At 43.9% G+C, this 17,656-nt stretch overlaps 1 protein-coding gene across 4 annotated transcripts in view; it reads left to right on the top strand.

Annotated features, from left to right (window-relative positions):
• The window catches only part of ralgps2 (Ral GEF with PH domain and SH3 binding motif 2), a 182,950-nt gene that overhangs the window by 57,744 nt on the left and 107,550 nt on the right, over positions 1-17,656 (top strand). For all 4 annotated transcript variants that reach the window (XM_084307508.1, XM_084307506.1, XM_084307507.1 and 1 more), the window contains exon 2: positions 7,405-7,489. The gene's annotated coding sequence lies outside the window, so the exon portion shown is untranslated. The remainder of the gene's footprint in view (positions 1-7,404; positions 7,490-17,656) is intronic.

The following is a 17,656-nucleotide window of genomic DNA, read 5'->3' as shown; positions in this document are numbered from 1 at the left end:
ATCCAGCTCACAGCTCCGGGGTTGGTGACGAACGCAATATCCGCTACGCCACCTAACCGCCCTACAGGAATATCTTCTTGACCTTAATATGGGGTCACCTGCCATAAAGCTTCGGGAGTCTCATGCGGTTGTCCCTTTATCCATAAGAGTCTTAACAGACTCTTCTGACCTCTCCCTGATCACATACGAGGCTTACACCTTTTAACAGTGACTCGCTTGTAAACAAAGACCCTATGTGCCACTCCAGGACCCTACAACAGCACTCAAAGTAAACGCCTGCAAAGCCTTGCTAACATGTGATGTGAGCACGCTAATCCTGTTTGTATGTGTGTGCATGGTGGCTTGTGTCTCATTTGGGGCAGAGGTGGAGTCGTGAATAAAGATGTGTACACATTAAGTAGTAAATGAGATTAAGCCTGTTTAGGCCTAAGCTGGGAGCAGCCTGGGGCTCTGCATGCCCCCCCCCCCCCCCCCACCATAGAGCTGGGTCTTATGAACCACATCTGCTCTTGTGACAGGTCTAATGGCGGATATCCCTCCTTGTTTGTTATTCTATCAGACTAAACAGTTTTGAAGTCTAATACGAGTTCTGGGTTTTGAAATGAGGCCGGGCTGAAGAGGCTGACCGATGGAACAGAACACGAGGGGGGCTGCGCTGTAGCCGGGGAGGACGGGAATATTTGGGGGTCAGAACCGGTCAGGATGGATGACACACACAAACACACACAGTCCCTTGCATTGTGCCAGACTGTAACAAGGCTAGTTAGGCAGCCAGTGTCTCTGTCTCCGCTGCGGCATGGGAATGTCAAACAGTGGCCTGAGAACAAGCCGGGGGAGGGAGGGAGGGAGGGAGGGAGGGAGGGAGGGAGGGAGGGAGGGAGAGAGAGGGAGATCAACAGAATGACTCACTCAGCCTAACGGCACTTCCCCTGATGCAAGCCTCAACACGGCTCTTTCCCCTCACGTATCCATCATCACTCACGCTCTCCTCTGTTCCTTCCCTCATCCACTCATCACCCTCATCTCTTATATCATCTTTTCGTGCTGTTCTATCTCTGTAGAGCAGTGCTTCTAACGTTCCCCGCACTCCCAAACACAAACGGCGCCTTTTTGCGCCTCAGCAGTCACATGATATTCCCCTCAGCTGTTCCTCTAAACCCCCCCCTGGACATGAACCTTTGCAGCCCGTCCTGTGTGTGTCGGAACAGAACGGAGGAGTCAGCCCAGGGAGGCAACAACACACGTGGAATGATGTCACCAAACACCACACATTTCAGCTCTCATCAGCTCGGAGAGGCTGGGATGTTCCCTGGAGCAGAGCCGGGGCACAGCAGGCCGAGAACCTGGCCAGTTTTAGCTGGTCTTAAAGGAAACCACGTGTCGGGGGGCCGCTGTATGTTTTTGAATATCCTTCAGTCTTTACTGATCGACCTAGAAGACAGACCGAATGCAGTTTTATAACAGTAGATGAGTGTTTTCTCTGATGAGCTTATTATGTTCAGGTGTTGTGTTTGTGTGCTATTATAGCTAGGGGTGTGGGCAGGATATATCTTACAGTGGTGCAGAGGTTGCGTTATTTTTTTCCGTAGCCGCATTTCTGGCAGACGCTCTCTGATTGGCCACTGACTGACGCTCTCTGATTGGCCACTGACATGTTTGCCCAATCGCGTGACGAGCTGTGTCTTTGCCCATTTCCGCGTCGAACAGCCTGCAAACTACCTGGCGTTCTATCGCCATGCTCTAAGTCTAAGACAAACTCTAACCTTAACCAACTTTGAAAGAGTGCCTAAGCTTAACCAGTGTAGAAACAGGCGTTGGCCAATCAGAGCGTCTTGCCAGAAATGCGCCTACGGAAAAAAATTATGCGCAGAGGTTGTCAACCTTTTTACCCCCACAGCGCCTCTGTCTAAGGGTATATTCCAGGTCCCACCCCCCCACACCCCAGTCTGTGCCTGCATCACTGCAGCTCCGTCTGTGCACACTCCAATGCAGTTAGTCGAACGTATTCTGACTCCATTGCCTATAAGCCCTGTTACCAGGGAGCGAAATAAACTTTTTGACTCACCGGCCAGTGGCGGGTAGATGGGAAGAATCTACCCGCCAAGCATATTTCTTACCTCCCAAATTCTTTTTGATTAAAAAAAAATATATATATATATATTTTATATAAATTTTTTTTTAAATAAAATATATATTATATAATCATACTTGTAGTTGTATCATCTGCGAGACATCGCCACCACGCAATAAGTCAAAATGCTCGCTATCTGCAAACAGCTACACTGTCTGTGTGTACTCTAGTAGCCTCCAGCTCCAAAAAGGATTCTCCTGTGCTGCAGCGGGACCCTATACTAATACTCTACATTCAGCATGCAAGGATTCTCCGGCGCTGCAGCTGGACCCTATTGGTATAATGTTAGGGTTCTTTGGTCAAATCACATTCATAAAGCCCTCAGCTACAATACGCATTGAATCAATGTTATAAGACATTGATATCAGGAGCTATCTGTAGCTACTGCTAGCCCGCTAGGTAACGTTAAGACAATTTAGTTTACTGGGACATATAGATCTAACGTGAGCTAGCTAACGTGAGCTAGCTAACGAGGGAACGGAGGTATTATGCACTCGAGTCGACTATTGCTGGAGCATTTGTTGATATCAGTAGCTAGCCAGCTAGATACCGTTAGACAATGCCTCGTCATGTATTAAACTAAAAGTGAATAGTTGACTGGGTCATTGTTTAAACAGTAACGGTAGCTCATGGAGGTCCGGTCTAGACGAGAGCAGACTGCCTCTGTGTTGATATGAGCAGAAGCCAATAGTATCCCGCTGCAGGGCTGGCCCGGCTGGGCAGATATGACTCGTTGCCACGGTTTCTTTCAAAATAAGAGTATCATACGAACCGAATGCTGCTAACTGCCGGAGCCATCGATATTATGACTGGAACTGCGCTTGGAGCGGAAATGAGACCCGCACAGATTTTCAAAATAAGAGTATTGTTATGAACTACACGTCTACACGCCACACGGCGGGCAGACACCCCAGTGGCAAGCGCCAAAGGTAAAAACTGAGCGCCCCTGGCGGGCGGCGGGCTTTAATTTCGCCCCCTGCCTGTTACCCATACTGTACGAACTTTGAACTCTGTTGCCTATACTCTATTTAAACCTAGGCTACTGTTATTGCTTTCACTGTATGTCTACAACTGTTCTACACTGTAATCACAACTACCTTCCTCATACTATAGTCTAGTCATATAACTCTGTATCATAGCAGGTACAATAGTGCTAGTGCTGTATATACTGTATATATGTATCTATATTTACAGCATATATACAGTGTGTATATATATATATATATATATTAGGTAGGGATGCCCCGATCGATCGGCCACCGATCGTTATCGGCCGATAATCAGTATAAATATGCGATCGGGGAATTCCGATAATTAGTCATATTCGCCGATCGCGGAAACTGATCAAGTGGATATCTCACTCGCTTGTCTCAGACGCACAGGACCTGCAAACTGCTCCTCCTCCCTAGCCCCGCCCGTACCCGTGTAGAGTTTGTAAACACGGAGGCGGACCTCCTCTGCTGAGTCTAGATAGTGCATTCGACCTGAGCTAACGTTAGCTACCTAGCTATCGTTACTGTTTAAACAAAATTACCCAGTCAACTATTCACTTTTAGTAGGCATTGTCTAACGGTATTTAGCCGGCTAGCTACTGATAGCTCCGGATATCAACAAATGCCCCAGGAAGTCCAGTAGCCCATGTTGATATCTCCGTTAGCTTGCGTTAGCTGACGTTAGTTCACGGTTCAAAACGAAATGTCCGATTGAACTAAATAGTTGTCTTAACGTCATCTAGCCGGCTAGCAGTAGCTACAGATAGCTCCTGATATCAATGTCTTATAACATTGATTGAATGCGTATTCGAGCTGAGGGCTTGCTGAATGTGAAATGACCAAAGCATAACGTTACCAATAGGGTCCCGCTGCAGCGCCGGAGAATCCTTTTTGGAGCTAGGGCTACTAGAGTACACACAGACAGTGGAGCTGTTTGCAGATAGCGAGCATTTTGACTTGTTGCGTGGTGGCGATGTCTCGCAGATAATACAACTACAAGTCTAATTATATAATATAAATATTTTATTAAAAAAAAAAAAAAATTATATAAAATAATTTTTAATTTCTTTTTAATCAAAAACTATCGGTATCGGCCGATATGGCTCGCGACGATCGGTGATCGGTATCGGTGGCAAAAAACGTGATCGGGGCATCCCTAATATTAGGGCTGCAACTAACAATTATTTTGGTAGTCGACTAATCTGTCTTATTTTTTCGATTAGTCGACTAATCTAACGATTATTTCTGTCACACCCTCCATCTCTGCCTCCTGTGGGCGCGGCTCCTTTTCTGGGCTCTTAGCAGACTTCTTAGCTTAACATAACAGACCGACAGTAAGTTTGGGGGAACTAATGGGATAACTGGGGTTGCAACAAAAGTGCAACTAGGGCTAAAAACACAATGAAATAAAATAATAATAATAAATAATATATCCTTCTTAGCAGACTTCTTAGCTTAACATCCCAGGGAACTAATGGGATAACTGGGTATGTTGTTTGCTCCTGACAAGAGTCTCAAAGTCTGGGGTGATGGTAGACAAAGCAACTCTGAGGTCATGCTCAATGTCCAATCTGTTCCTCTGATTTGTCTTCAGCTGGACTAGAGCTGAGAAGCCACTTTCACAAAGATATATATTTTTTTTAATACGACGCATCGACGCAAAAATTCGGCGTCTGTGAGTTTTTATGATCGACGTCGTCGACTATGTCGACTAATTGTTGCAGCCCTAATATATATATATATATATATATATATCTGAATATACCTGCATATAATCCTCCTATATACCTAATTATACACCTGTATATAACTCATACAAATCTGTATGATGGCTTGTACAATAATGCTATATATATATACAGTACATACAGATGTTGATAGAGAAAAAGGAAATGTACATTATATATATTTCCTTTTTTCCTATCCACATCTGTCTGTACATATAATCATCTTTACATATTTGTGTATATCTGTACATATCCCTTACCTACTCTTACTAGTTATGTTGCTGACCAGTATGACTTACTACCATAGTGTATACATGTATCACTACATATTAATACTACAACTCTGTACATACATCTGATTAACACTATTACCCAGTAGTACCGATTCATATATTTTAGTTTAATCATCTGTACATTTACATTGTATATTACTATTGCACTTTACTGTTACATTTGCACTCTGGTTGGATGCCAAACCTCTCTTCGTTGTACTGTACTGTACTGTGTGCTGTATAATGGCAATACATTTGACATCTAATCCATTCGACCTCCATAAAAGCATGAAAGTGATTAGAAAATAACTTTTGCCATTGTAGTACTAGTCCTCTTTGTTTCCCATTCGTAACAAACACGTAGGTGTGACATCTACAGGAAGTAAAAATGCTATTGTTAATATTAACTGCTGTGGGATTTCTTTAGTAAATAAATTCTGTAAGTAGTGTTTTCTATCATTTCCCACCATATCAAGGCCCCTCCGGCAGCTCCCTCAGGCCCCCTTGTGGGCCACGGCCCCCCTATTGAGAACTACTAGGCATAACAAAAAATATTGTTTGTTTCCTGTTGGTTGTCAGTTAAGGCCATGGGTAGGTAGGGATTTTTTTTTGTTTAATTCTTTCCCATGGCGACTATGGATATATATATATATATATATATTTTTTTATATATATAATTTTTTTTTTAAACTTATAAAATATATTGGGTCGCACCTAAATCGGCAGGGTCGGTCGGCAAACGGAAACAAACTATTATTTTTTTAGGCCCTACCTAGTACCTACTGGTAAATGGACTGTTGATGAGCAGCTCAGACAGAGAACAGACAGACAGCAGACAAACACAAACGACTATAGCCGTAGGATATTTATTTACCTACAGTGTTCAGACTATAGACCAATTATTCACCATGCTGCTGGCTGACAAGTGACAAACTGTAGACCCAGTGGAATTGAGGTGTCTTGTTTGGGGGAAAAGCAGCTGCCTGGTAAGTCTAGGTTTGTTATTTATATTAGGGCAGATTGTCTTGCATCATCTTTGCAACGGCCTGAGATATTGTTCGGTAAAAGTAATAGATTGGATCGGTACTCGGATCTGGATGTTACTCAAGGCTCAGTAGTACTAGTAGGAATCTCAAACCACGACCACGCCCTCTTTTCTTGATCCTCCAATCACAACTGTTGCTTCAGGGTGAGGTGGTATAGGTCGATTAGTATATCAGCAGTGAAATAAGTGTCATCAGTCCGCATCCCCCTGTTCTTTAGGCCATTGCACTATAGACCAGGCCCTGTGATGGGCCCCTCTTGGTCACTTTTGATCTTTTAAAAAATGTCCCGGCTACTTGTCTTGGGGACAAAGTTTACTTCATGTCCAGGGACTTTACTACGGAGACGTGCTTGGAATCCTAATGATCTATTGCTTCTTATTTCTGGGCTTTGTACCACTGTGACCAGACATGGTGACCTGGAAGGGATGAACAGATTTTGAGTCCAGGAACTGGGCTGATAACAGTCCCTCACAGCTTGTTATACCTGGGAGTAGGGAGACACCTAGTGGTGAAATGTTAGGGAGTCAAACTTAATTCAAACACGGTACTATTTTGTTTTACATGCTTGCATTTTACTTGGAAATGTCCCCATTCCTCCCATTTCGTTTTTTCCAGATTTTATCTTGTGGCTCAGCAACAAGAGAAACGTCTCTTCTTTTCACACACTATGTAACCTGACACAGCAATACATCATTAGAACTCCCAAGGATGACGTTTTAGGCCAATGCCAATTTTTTATCCGTGCACCAAACCTAGAAACCCTACACTGGGTCATGTGTGGTCTGTTTCTTAATGGAGTCTTACTTGGGGATTTGCCTGATGTTTAAGTTCTCCTAGCCAGACTGTCTCCAGTGATTTAGCACAGTGAGCTCATTGCTGGGGTCCAGGTTCTCATAAACTGTATGCAACACACTAGGTAACACAATAGATACTGTTAACCACTCACACTGGCCACACAGGCCTCGTCCTCCCTAGCAACCACTGTTGGTTTGTTTTAGGATTTAATTCTCCATCAGAGATGACTGCTCTCAGAAATACAGCCATTGGATTCCTGCCTCTTAAGTTTGCTTCTTATGGGTGCATGGTTTTCCCCCCCTGAGCTCAGATGAATCATACTGCCCTCCTCTCTCTCTCTCTCTCTCTCTCTCTCTCTCTCTCTCTCTCTCTCTCTCTCTCTCTCTCTCTCTCTCTCTCTCTGTCTCTCTGTCTCTCCCTGTCTTCATCTTCCTCTTTCAGGCAGACAGCAGGAGCCAGAGAAAGAAACGCAAGATCTGCTGAGCCAAACCTCCTCTCCAGCACTATGTGCATCTGACACACCACTGTAAGTACACCCTTGTCTGGTCCAAATAGGGCTTGCTTTTGGAGAGGTGTGTGTGTGCTAGATAAAAGCTGTAATAGGGCAGGCCCTGCAAGTGTTTTTTTTCCCGTCCAGTGCAGCCTGAGACAAAAGAACAAGACTCAAGGTTCCAGGGCAGGGAGCTAATTACAGACCTGTAGAGAGAGAGACAGACATACTGTTAAACATAGACTTATGAAGGCTGCCTGTAGGAGTCATACACTACTGTTAACATATACTTATGAAGGCTGCCTGTAGGAGTCATACACTACTGTTAACATATACTTATGAAGGCTGCCTGTAGGAGTCATACACTACTGTTAACACTACCTCAGTGTCTGGAAAATAAGCGAGGGAAAAAAACACGACCGTCGGCAACTTGCTAAATTAAGCAAGCTAAGCGAAGCGTTGATTTTGAAAAAAATAACCCAAGCCAGTCTGCGCATTTATCGAAAACGGCATGATTGATATGGTTGACGGCGAAGGATTTCGGCAAATGATACACCTGCTTTAGCCAGCGTGCCATATAGTAGGGTCATCTGTGGCACTTCCGTGACCGTGGAGAGCGAAGGTCCGTTTCTCAATGGATTTGTCAACAAACAAACAAACAAACAATAAACAAATTTAGCCGGGGTGTATTTTTTAAAAAGGCAGGGAAATTTCGTGAGAGACCAAAATCCAAAATGGCTGCCGTGGAAATGAACTTTTTAATGGTTTGACCTACAATGATGCACAATACATGGTTTCAGAGCTTATTTTGATCAAGGAATACATATTTGGTGTTTATATAATTATTTGACCTATTGTTGACGTTCAAATGCAAGATGGCTGCCAATTTTGAGCTCCCAAATCGTCACAGAGCCTTCATATTAGGCTCTAATGAAAGCTCTGCTCATGATGAGTTGAATAATATACAGTATTAAGTACACAGAAGTAATCTCTGAGGTAAATAAAGTCAATGTTTGTGTGTTGCGGTTTTCCATTAAATAGGGTATACTGAGAATATGGTGTCCAGTTCATACCATCACATTTTCATAATGAACCAACAATTATTTTGCACTATAGCCTAACATAAAATAGTATTATGTATGCAAAGCTAGCAAGGTTAGTTGCTTGAGCCGAATTTAACCCTTGCGCGCTACTTATTTATTTATCTTACTTTGGTGTTAACAAAAACTCTGGGTCCGAATGTACCACCTCACTGGACAGCACACTACCACTGCTATCAACCTGGGCATAAATGTCCATGGCATGACAAGGAGTAAAGATCTTGTAGACACTCTGCACAAGAGTGGTGTCTGCATCAGCTATGCAGATACACTGCTCCTCTATGACCAATGGGCTCTGATGGATGTGGAGCAGAAGTGTGCAGAACTGACAAAAGGTTTGCCAGTACAGATGCCCCCCTGGTAGCAAGAGTGAGCCACATGCTCGTCCCAGGGTAGATCCACCAGTGGATGGGTCAGCTCCGCAGCGTGCTCGCTCTGTGATACATGCACTGTCTCGTGTAGACAATCATGGCACAAGACCACCACCTGAAGAGCAGCGAGTTCCAGGATACAGTGGTGCCCAGTCCTGCTGTCATCCACCACCCAACAAGACCAAGCCTTACTACCACACAACATACAATGAACCTCCAAGCAAGTCAGTGGTGAATGACATCATGGTGAAACATGTGGAGGCCATGCGGCTGAAGAATATTCCATTCTCCTTTCTTGTTGGTGACCTGTCCACCTACAAGACGATCACTCAGCTCAAGGCGGAGAATCCAGAAATGTTCAAGGATATCATCCCAATCCTCTGAGCTTTCCACCAGCTGATGTCCTACATCTATGCCATCTACAAGAGATTCAAGGGCTCTGGAATGGCAAGACACTCTGGTTACAGCAGGGGTAGTAGTGGAGGGGTCGGTAGACCAAGCACTACGAGGAAAGCACTACAGACGGGGCGTGCGGTGCATCCTGCTCTTGAGAGAGGTTCTTATCCAAAATCAACGGTCAAAGATTCTTGAGCACAAAGAACTATCGGAAGACATCAAGGAGAACCTCAACATTCTGCGGAATGCACTGACTGAAACTCAAGAGGCTCTACAGACAGCTTACTGTGATCTTGAGAATGATGGCGACATGAAGGAGCTGATCAACAGAGTTTATAAGAAGCCTGGCACAGACATGGGGGACTTTTGGGTCTCGTTCTTGGAGATGTCTGACTTGTACAATGTCTTGATGCATGTCATGCAAGAAATGGCTCTGAGTACCTATCGTCAACTTACAACATGCTGCCAGGACTGATGGCATACGACAACCATGACTATGGGAGGTGGTTGTCAGACTACTGGGCAATGCTCTCTTCACTGTCAGATGAACAAATGGAGTTCTTCAACGATCACTTTACCCAGTCTCAATGACAGGGCTACCCTACTCCTGCCAGCCCCTCAATCTTTGGATAGAAACAACTATGAATCTGAACTCAAAGCTAAAGCAAGGATAGAATCAGCTTTTAAAGAATGAGAAACAACTGTTCTCAACAAGGAATGAAAACAACGTTGCAATTTAAAAAATTCATTTTGGAGCAAAAAATTGGCAGCCATCTTGCATTTGAATGTCAACAATAGGTAAAATCATTATATAAACACCAAATATGTATTCCTTGATCAAAATAAGCTCTGAAACCATGTATTGTGCATCATTGTAGGTCAAACCATTAAAGTTAATTTCCACTGCAGCCATTTTGGATTTTGGTCTCTCACGAATTTTCCCCGCCTTTTTAAAAAAATACACCCCGGCTAAATTTGTTTATTAACCCTCCTAGAGATGACAAATCCATTGAGAAACGGACCTTCGCTCTCCACGGTCACGGAAGTGCCACAGATGACCCTACTAATATCCCATCCCTAGGCACAACCACCTTGCACATCGAGGATAGCTACACCGATTCGGAATTGCTTGCGCAGCTAGCTAATGGTACAGGTGCTCGCAAGGTTGCATTGACGACAGACAACTGGACTGCCTTGACGACGAAAGCTATGTTACCGTCACTTGCTACTACATCACGAGGACTGGCGAGTCACCACTGCTGTGTTGCTAACTAAGGTTAGAAGTTTGCCGGGTCGGCATATGTCAGTCCACCTCGCGTAACAGTTAAAAGAAGCCATTCCCCATCCCTGGATACAAATCCGACTGACTGGTCGATAGTCAATGCGGGGAGATTCCCCAGGCTGGAATCGGGACCATGCATGTGAGTCAGTCTGAGAAGGGCTATTTATGTTCTATGTAGGCTATCTTGTTGCAAAATAATAATAATAATAATAATAATAATAGCCTCATTAAAAATACTATTGTTGCTTTGTTAGGTTGTTTTCAGCGTTTTATGCATGTAATCTGTTATTTAGTTAGGCCTATTGGACATAAGTTGATTTTTCGTTTTTGTTTACTTATTAAGTTAATATAAAACCGTGTTTAGAAATTTTTTGAATTTGTTAAACACATGCTTTTGATTTTCTTAAGTGGCGGGTTTTTGGTCACATATGCAGCTCGCCCGCTTAACTCTGCCCGCCAAACCCCGTCGCCAACCGTTGAGCGCCAAACCTGACTTTTCTCTGGTTTTGATCTTTTGATCTTTTTCCTTTTGATCCCCGTTCTAAACACTTGCTCGGAGAGCTGCCTGGGTCTCCCTGGCACAGCTGCCTACGTTGGAATTGCAATGACTATCGAATCCCGCCAGGTGGCAGTATCGCCTACTAGGGATGGGTACCTTTCACATTTGAACTGGTACCGGTACCTGTGAATCGATACCGGTACCCAACGGTACCTTTTTTCGGTACTTTAGTCTCTAACATTTTTATTTACCTACCTCAGTCATGAACATTTTTGGTTTCTCACGTGAATCGATACTCGGTAGTACCGCCGTGTTTCGGTAAGTACCTTTTTAAAAGTACCGAATTCGGTACCCATCCCTATCGCCTACCTTTTTAACTGGGGATATCCGTAGTCTTCCAGTACGGAGTTTACCTCGGAATGGATCAGGACATAGCAATCGGAGGAGATCTGGTGCCTCAGACATATTCTTTCCTGTATGCCATGCCCAATATACACAAGTAATTGCAATCGCCATGGGACGACTGGGATTTATTCATTTTGGAGTACCTTCCGACTGAGGTAAGGTCTATCTTAGGTAACCTGCTGTTTTTTTTTTTTACCTAAAACATGCTTCTGTACCGATCAGTGTTGTATTTTACTGCACCTAAAACATGCTTTTGGTAACGGTCGCAGTTTCGAGTTAAAACGCCATATGCCATGCAATGTTGCGAGAATGCAATATGCCGCTGCTGCGGAAATAAACATTTTGATTGAGGAAACAAATACATTTGTTGAGGTCTGGCACCCTGCCATTGGCTGTGGAAGTGGGTAGATTCCAGGGTAAACCTGAGGAGGAGCGGTTGTGTGTTCTGTGTGATCTGGGAGTGGTGGAGGATGAATATCATTTTGTTTTTTATTGCCCTTTGTACACCACTTTGAGGAGGGCTTTATTTGAAAAAATTCAAATCGCAAACCCAGATTTGTTTTGGCAGTCTGAGAGCTGTATGTTGAGTTGTTTTTTTGTGGAGGACATCTTCGGTTTTGCAGGATTTTTGGAGAAGGCATGGCACCTGAGACAAAACACTGTATCCTATATAATTGTATTTGAATTCACCTTGTTTTTCTGTTTATTTATTTACATTGAGTACAGCTTGTGTTATATTACGTTTTATTGTATTTTCTTGTATTTTTCTTTTTTTTTATGGCCATCTTGGTGTCATTTGTTAAGTAATTGGTAAAGTATATTATTATATACTTATTGTTATGTGTCTTGTAAGCCCATATGGGCTGGGCATACATCTGTATGTAAGACACGAAAATAATAAAATATCAAATAAAAAAAAAATGTTGTTGTTTGGTAAATTGGGTATTTTTTGTTACAATTCATCGATTCATTGACCGTTAACGTTATCAATGATTGAGTAAAGGCTACCTGTAGGAGTCACTACACTACTGTTAAACAGTCCTGGAGGGACATGGCAGTGTTTTTGGTTGCGTTTAGCAAAATGTAAAAGTCGGAGCCAGTCAACAACACACTCTCAAATACTCTTCAACACACACTCACACACTGTACTCGTTTATGTGAAATATGGGGACATTACATATACTTGCATGCATTCTGTAACTAATGTAGGAGCTATTTGATTGTTTTTGTGTTATGTCTGTAGTAGATTAAGTTCATCACTGGGTGGCAGCGCGGAGCGCATGGGTTTTGAATAAAGGCACAGGTGTAGGCTATTTCAATCAAGGTATGGGTGTCTGAGAGGTCTCACGGTTTTTGCCACACGCACGCATGTTTTTGCTTGTTTTCACTATTAGAAACAGAATGAATCAGAAACTATTGTTTGGCTCATCAACCATGTATTATGTTAAATACTTTAATTAAATGGGAACTTCACCCAACGGCAAGTGACACCGACTGGACATTAAGTTTATTCTAATTGCGCGTCAAAAACGAGGATTTCCCGCACCCAACCGAGCGCCTACCCCTACCAGGACATCAGGATAGTCGCTACAACTAACCTTAACCATCACACTACAATAGCTCATCAAACTAAATCAGGACATCAAAATGTCCTCATTTGGTAGTGTCCTTATTTCGTGAGTGTGGAGTCTTTAAATTGTCCAGATTCTTCACATAAAAGAGGTACACACACGCAAACGCAAGCCTGCACGGTCTGGTACACAAGTTATGTCTTTGCTGTCTGTCAGGCATCTAGCAGCTTCTTACTCTTAGTGGCATTATTTGGAGGAAGAACAAAGCAAGAGAAGAGTCTGCTGTGCAGCTGTGTTTGGCATTACTACTCCAGGAAAAGAAACATATTCTTACATTCCTATATTTATCAAAAGGAGTTGAGAGATTGAAATGACAGTTGACAGCTGTAGAAAACATTTGGTAATTCTAGTAAGTCCATTTGAGTAAGTCCACACCTTTTTTTTTAAGTGTGAAATAAATACTATTACTATTAATAAGCAATGCTGGAAGTTGTATTCATATTTCCCCACTATGGGTAATAAATAAAACAATGGAACAATAGTACAATAAATATGTCTCAATCTTACATCCATGACGCACAGCACATGACCCTTATGTCTTAATCTCTTGTTTGTTTTTGCATCTCCATCCATCCACATCCTCATACAGTTATGTTCACCCTGGCTGTGAATAGGGTTGGGTACCGTTCACATTTGAACCGATACAGGTACCAGTTCCTGGAATTCGGTATCGGTAACCAATGGTACCTTTTTTTTGGTACTTAACACATTTGTGGCCAACCACGTGTATATATACGTGTTTCCGATCCAACGCTTGAAGGCCAACCGGTAAGGTTGTTTTGGCTTTTATTCCATTGTAATATCCTACTCAATGTCACCGAGCGGCACTGCAGATTTACCCTACTCTTGGGATTCGGAAAAGTGCATTACCGGCCAGATCCTCGTAGGGGGGCTGTCTCCATAATGCAGTGTTCCCTGTTACAGACCGGTGTTTTTTTTTGTTCACCATGGGTGGACTTTTTTGTTAGCCTGAAGCTATGCATGTAGCCTGGAATCATTTTTGGGACGCTGAATTCAGTATGCAGTAAAGGAATATAGCATCAGCCAATGGACATATCGATCTACCAGATGGCGATCGATAACTGGGAAATCCTTTTTGGGATCCAACCGGCCCACTGTAAGAACTTTTTCACGTAAATTACAGCCCGATCGGGCCTTGCTTTGATAGCCAACAGCCGATCAGCGAATGAGGCTAATGCCGTTATTGGTAGGGATGTCCGATATTATCGGCCTACCGATATTATCGGCCGATATCGGCATTAAAATGTGATATCGGAAAATATCGGTATCTGTTTTCAAAAAAAAATTGCTCTAGCTTGTGTATAGCCGAAACGCCTTCCAGGAAATACCCCAGAACATTGCGGTATATAGTTCATATTCACGACACTATAAAATGGGAACGTATTGATGATTTTTTTTTTATTTAAGGCATATTGAAGGGACGGTTTAGTGTCAATTGACAATCGACCGATAGCAATAATATAAAGTATAGATTTAGCTCTACAAACAGCCTCACGCACAATGAAAGGTTGTTATGATAAGCTGAAAAAAGTAGTAGAACGCGCTCACCTCACTAGACTTGACACTGGGTGCTGTAACCTCTGATATCATACATAAAAAATAGGGAAACAATGTCCAGGCACGCACACTTGTGCGTGCCTGGACATTGTTTCCCTATTTTTTATGTTATGATAAGCTGGCCTTATAGAGTGAGATTAGACTGATCCCAGTGGCCGCAAAAGTGTTAACATCTGTAAAAAAAAAAATTATTTATATACTTCTAACTAAATTGTTATTTATTTAGAACATTTTGTTATTTATTGTTGTAGCACACCACACAAAATAAATTGCATGATCATGTATTATGTTTTTAAATGTTTAAATTTCAACATTATCTGGTCTCGTCTGGTCTTGGACCCAAGATATGGGACCGTAATATATTTGTGGAAAAGGCTCCCTCTTGTCTAGTATATTACACTTTTATACTAAACATGTAAAGGTCCCAAATCTGGTGCCGATTGATCTAGTCTGGATCGGTACTCGGTAGGGGTGGAACGGTTCACAAAATCCACGGTTCGGTTCGTATCACGGTTTTGGGGTCACGGTTTTCGGTTAGGTTCGGTATAAATTATTTTTTATATTAAAAAATGTATATGCAGTATTTGAAATACAATGAAAGGAATATGTCTGGATTTCTTATCAAAAAGGAAAAGTGTCAGTTATTTAAAATAAATAAATAAGTATTCTCTTATGCCGCTTTTGGCTTTTCCACTGCATGGACATGGTACCTACTCGACTCTCTTATTAGTTTTCCACTGCATGTATTAAAGAGAGATACAGCCCTCCTCCCCCTGTGATGTATTAGGTTCGATGTTTGAGCGTCTTGGTAGCTGTATTTGAAGTGACGTAACACAAGGAAGTCATTGTCAACAGTAACACGGTGTTGGAAGCTAGAGAAGCCTGATTCATGAAGCAATATATAAATGAACAGCCAATAAATGTGAAGTTATCTTTGAACCTCTGTTGTCAAGCCTCGTCAATATTACCCCCTCCTCACTAATGGAACTGGTGTTAATAATAATAATAATAATACTTCGTTTTATATAGCGCCTTTCAGAGGACCCAAGGTCGCTTTACATAAGGGGGGGGGGGGGGTGGGAGATAACAAGTCAACAAACATAGTGGACAGACACAACACATACATATAAGGTGAGAAAGTTAGGGGTTGAAGGCCAGGTTGAAGAGGTGGGTTTTGAGCAGTTTTTTAAATGAGTCCAGAGTTGGGGTGGTGCGGAGTTCTGCGGGGAGGGAGTTCCAGAGGGTGGGAGCTGCCACACTGAAAGCTCTGTCCCCGAACGTCCGCAGTCTGGTTCGGGGGATGGAGAGCTGACCAGTGTCCGTGGATCGCAGGGACCGTGACTGAGTGTAGGGGTGGAGGAGGTCAGTGAGGTACTGAGGTGCCAGGGCGTGAAGGGATTTGTAGGTGAGCAGGAGGGTTTTGTAGGTGATGCGGGATTTGATGGGGAGCCAGTGGAGCTGGATGAGGATGGGGGTGATGTGCTGCCAGGGTTTGGTGCGGGTTAGAACCCTGGCAGCTGAATTTTTAACATACTGGAGCCTGTCCAGGGTTTTGCTTGGGACCCCGGACAGGACCCCGTTGCAGTAGTCCAGGCGGGAGGTGACGAAGGCGTGGATGAGGGTCTCAGCTGTGGTGTCGGAAAGTGATGGTCGGAGTCTGGAAATGTTTCGGGGGTGAAAGAAGGCGGATTTGGTGAGGGAATTTACATGGGATTGATAGGAAAGGGTGGAGTCCAGGATAACGCCCAGGTTGCGGACCTTAGGGGATGGGGAGATGGAGCAGCCGTCAATGTTGAGGGTGAGATCCCCAACCTTCCGGAGCAGGGCCTTGGGTGCCACAACCATGAGCTCGGTTTTATTGTTGTTGAGCTTGAGGAAATTTGATGACATCCAGGTTTTTATTTCGTGCAGGCAGTTGATAAGGGAGTGTGGGGGGAGATGGGTGGATGGTTTGGTGGAGAGGTAGAGTTGAGTGTCGTCGGCATAGGAGTGGAAGTTGAGGCCATGGCGGCGGATGATCTGACTAAGGGGGAGCATGTAGATGGTGAATAGGATTGGGCCAAGTACGGAGCCTTGTGGGACGCCTTGGTTGACTGGGGCCGGGGTGGAACTGGAGTCGCCGATGGTGATGAACTGTGTCCGGGTGGTGAGGTAGGATTGAGTGTTGGGTAGTGTAGTGTTGTGGAGTCACTTCGCTGTGAGCGTTTCTACGGTTAGCTAGCGCCTCTCTGTCTCTTGGTGTGTTTGAATGCGTACCGTTCCACCACTAGAAGTTATCTTTGAACCTCTGTTGTCAAGCCTCGGTGTCGTGGAGTCACTCCGCTGTGAGCGTTTCCACGGTTAGTGGCTAACATTAGTTAACTTAGCTAGCGCCTCTCTGTCGGTGTGTGCATGCATGTACAGTATGTGCGTATTTCTTTTGCGCATCCCGTGAACCGAACAATACACACATGCCCCGAACCGTTACAGGTCGTATTGTACGGTTAGAATGCGTACCGTTCCACCCCTAGTACTCGGTAGTACCGATGTCATTCGGTCGGTACCCTTAGAAGTACAGTTTGGTGGCGGTTAGGTGGCCGAGCGGAGATTGCGTTCGTCACCAGCCCCGGAGCTGTGAGCTGGATACGCCTGTTCGAATCCAGCTCACAGCTCCGGGGTTGTCACCAGCTTGGCTGGCCGTCTGCACTAATACAATTGGCTGTATTAGAGGGTGGGAGAAGCTGGCGGGGTGGGTCCGGGTCGTTGTAAACAGCGACTCCTACAGTTTGGTCGGGGCACTTGCTAAGCGCGGATTGGACTTGAGGGGGATAGTGTGGTCCTCCCACACGCTACGCCCTCTCAATGAGAATCCGCGCTGCCAGGTGAAAAGAAGCGGTGATTGGCTGGACGTGTGTCGGAGGAAGCACGTGGTAGCCTCCACTCTCCCAGATGATCTGACTGT

Source organism: Notolepis coatsorum (assembly GCF_963971535.1).
Source record: "Notolepis coatsorum genome assembly, chromosome: 2".
Classification (NCBI taxonomy): domain Eukaryota; kingdom Metazoa; phylum Chordata; class Actinopteri; order Aulopiformes; family Paralepididae; genus Notolepis; species Notolepis coatsorum.
Note: the sequence above shows the minus strand (reverse complement) of the source record. Positions and strands in the feature narration are given on the sequence as shown.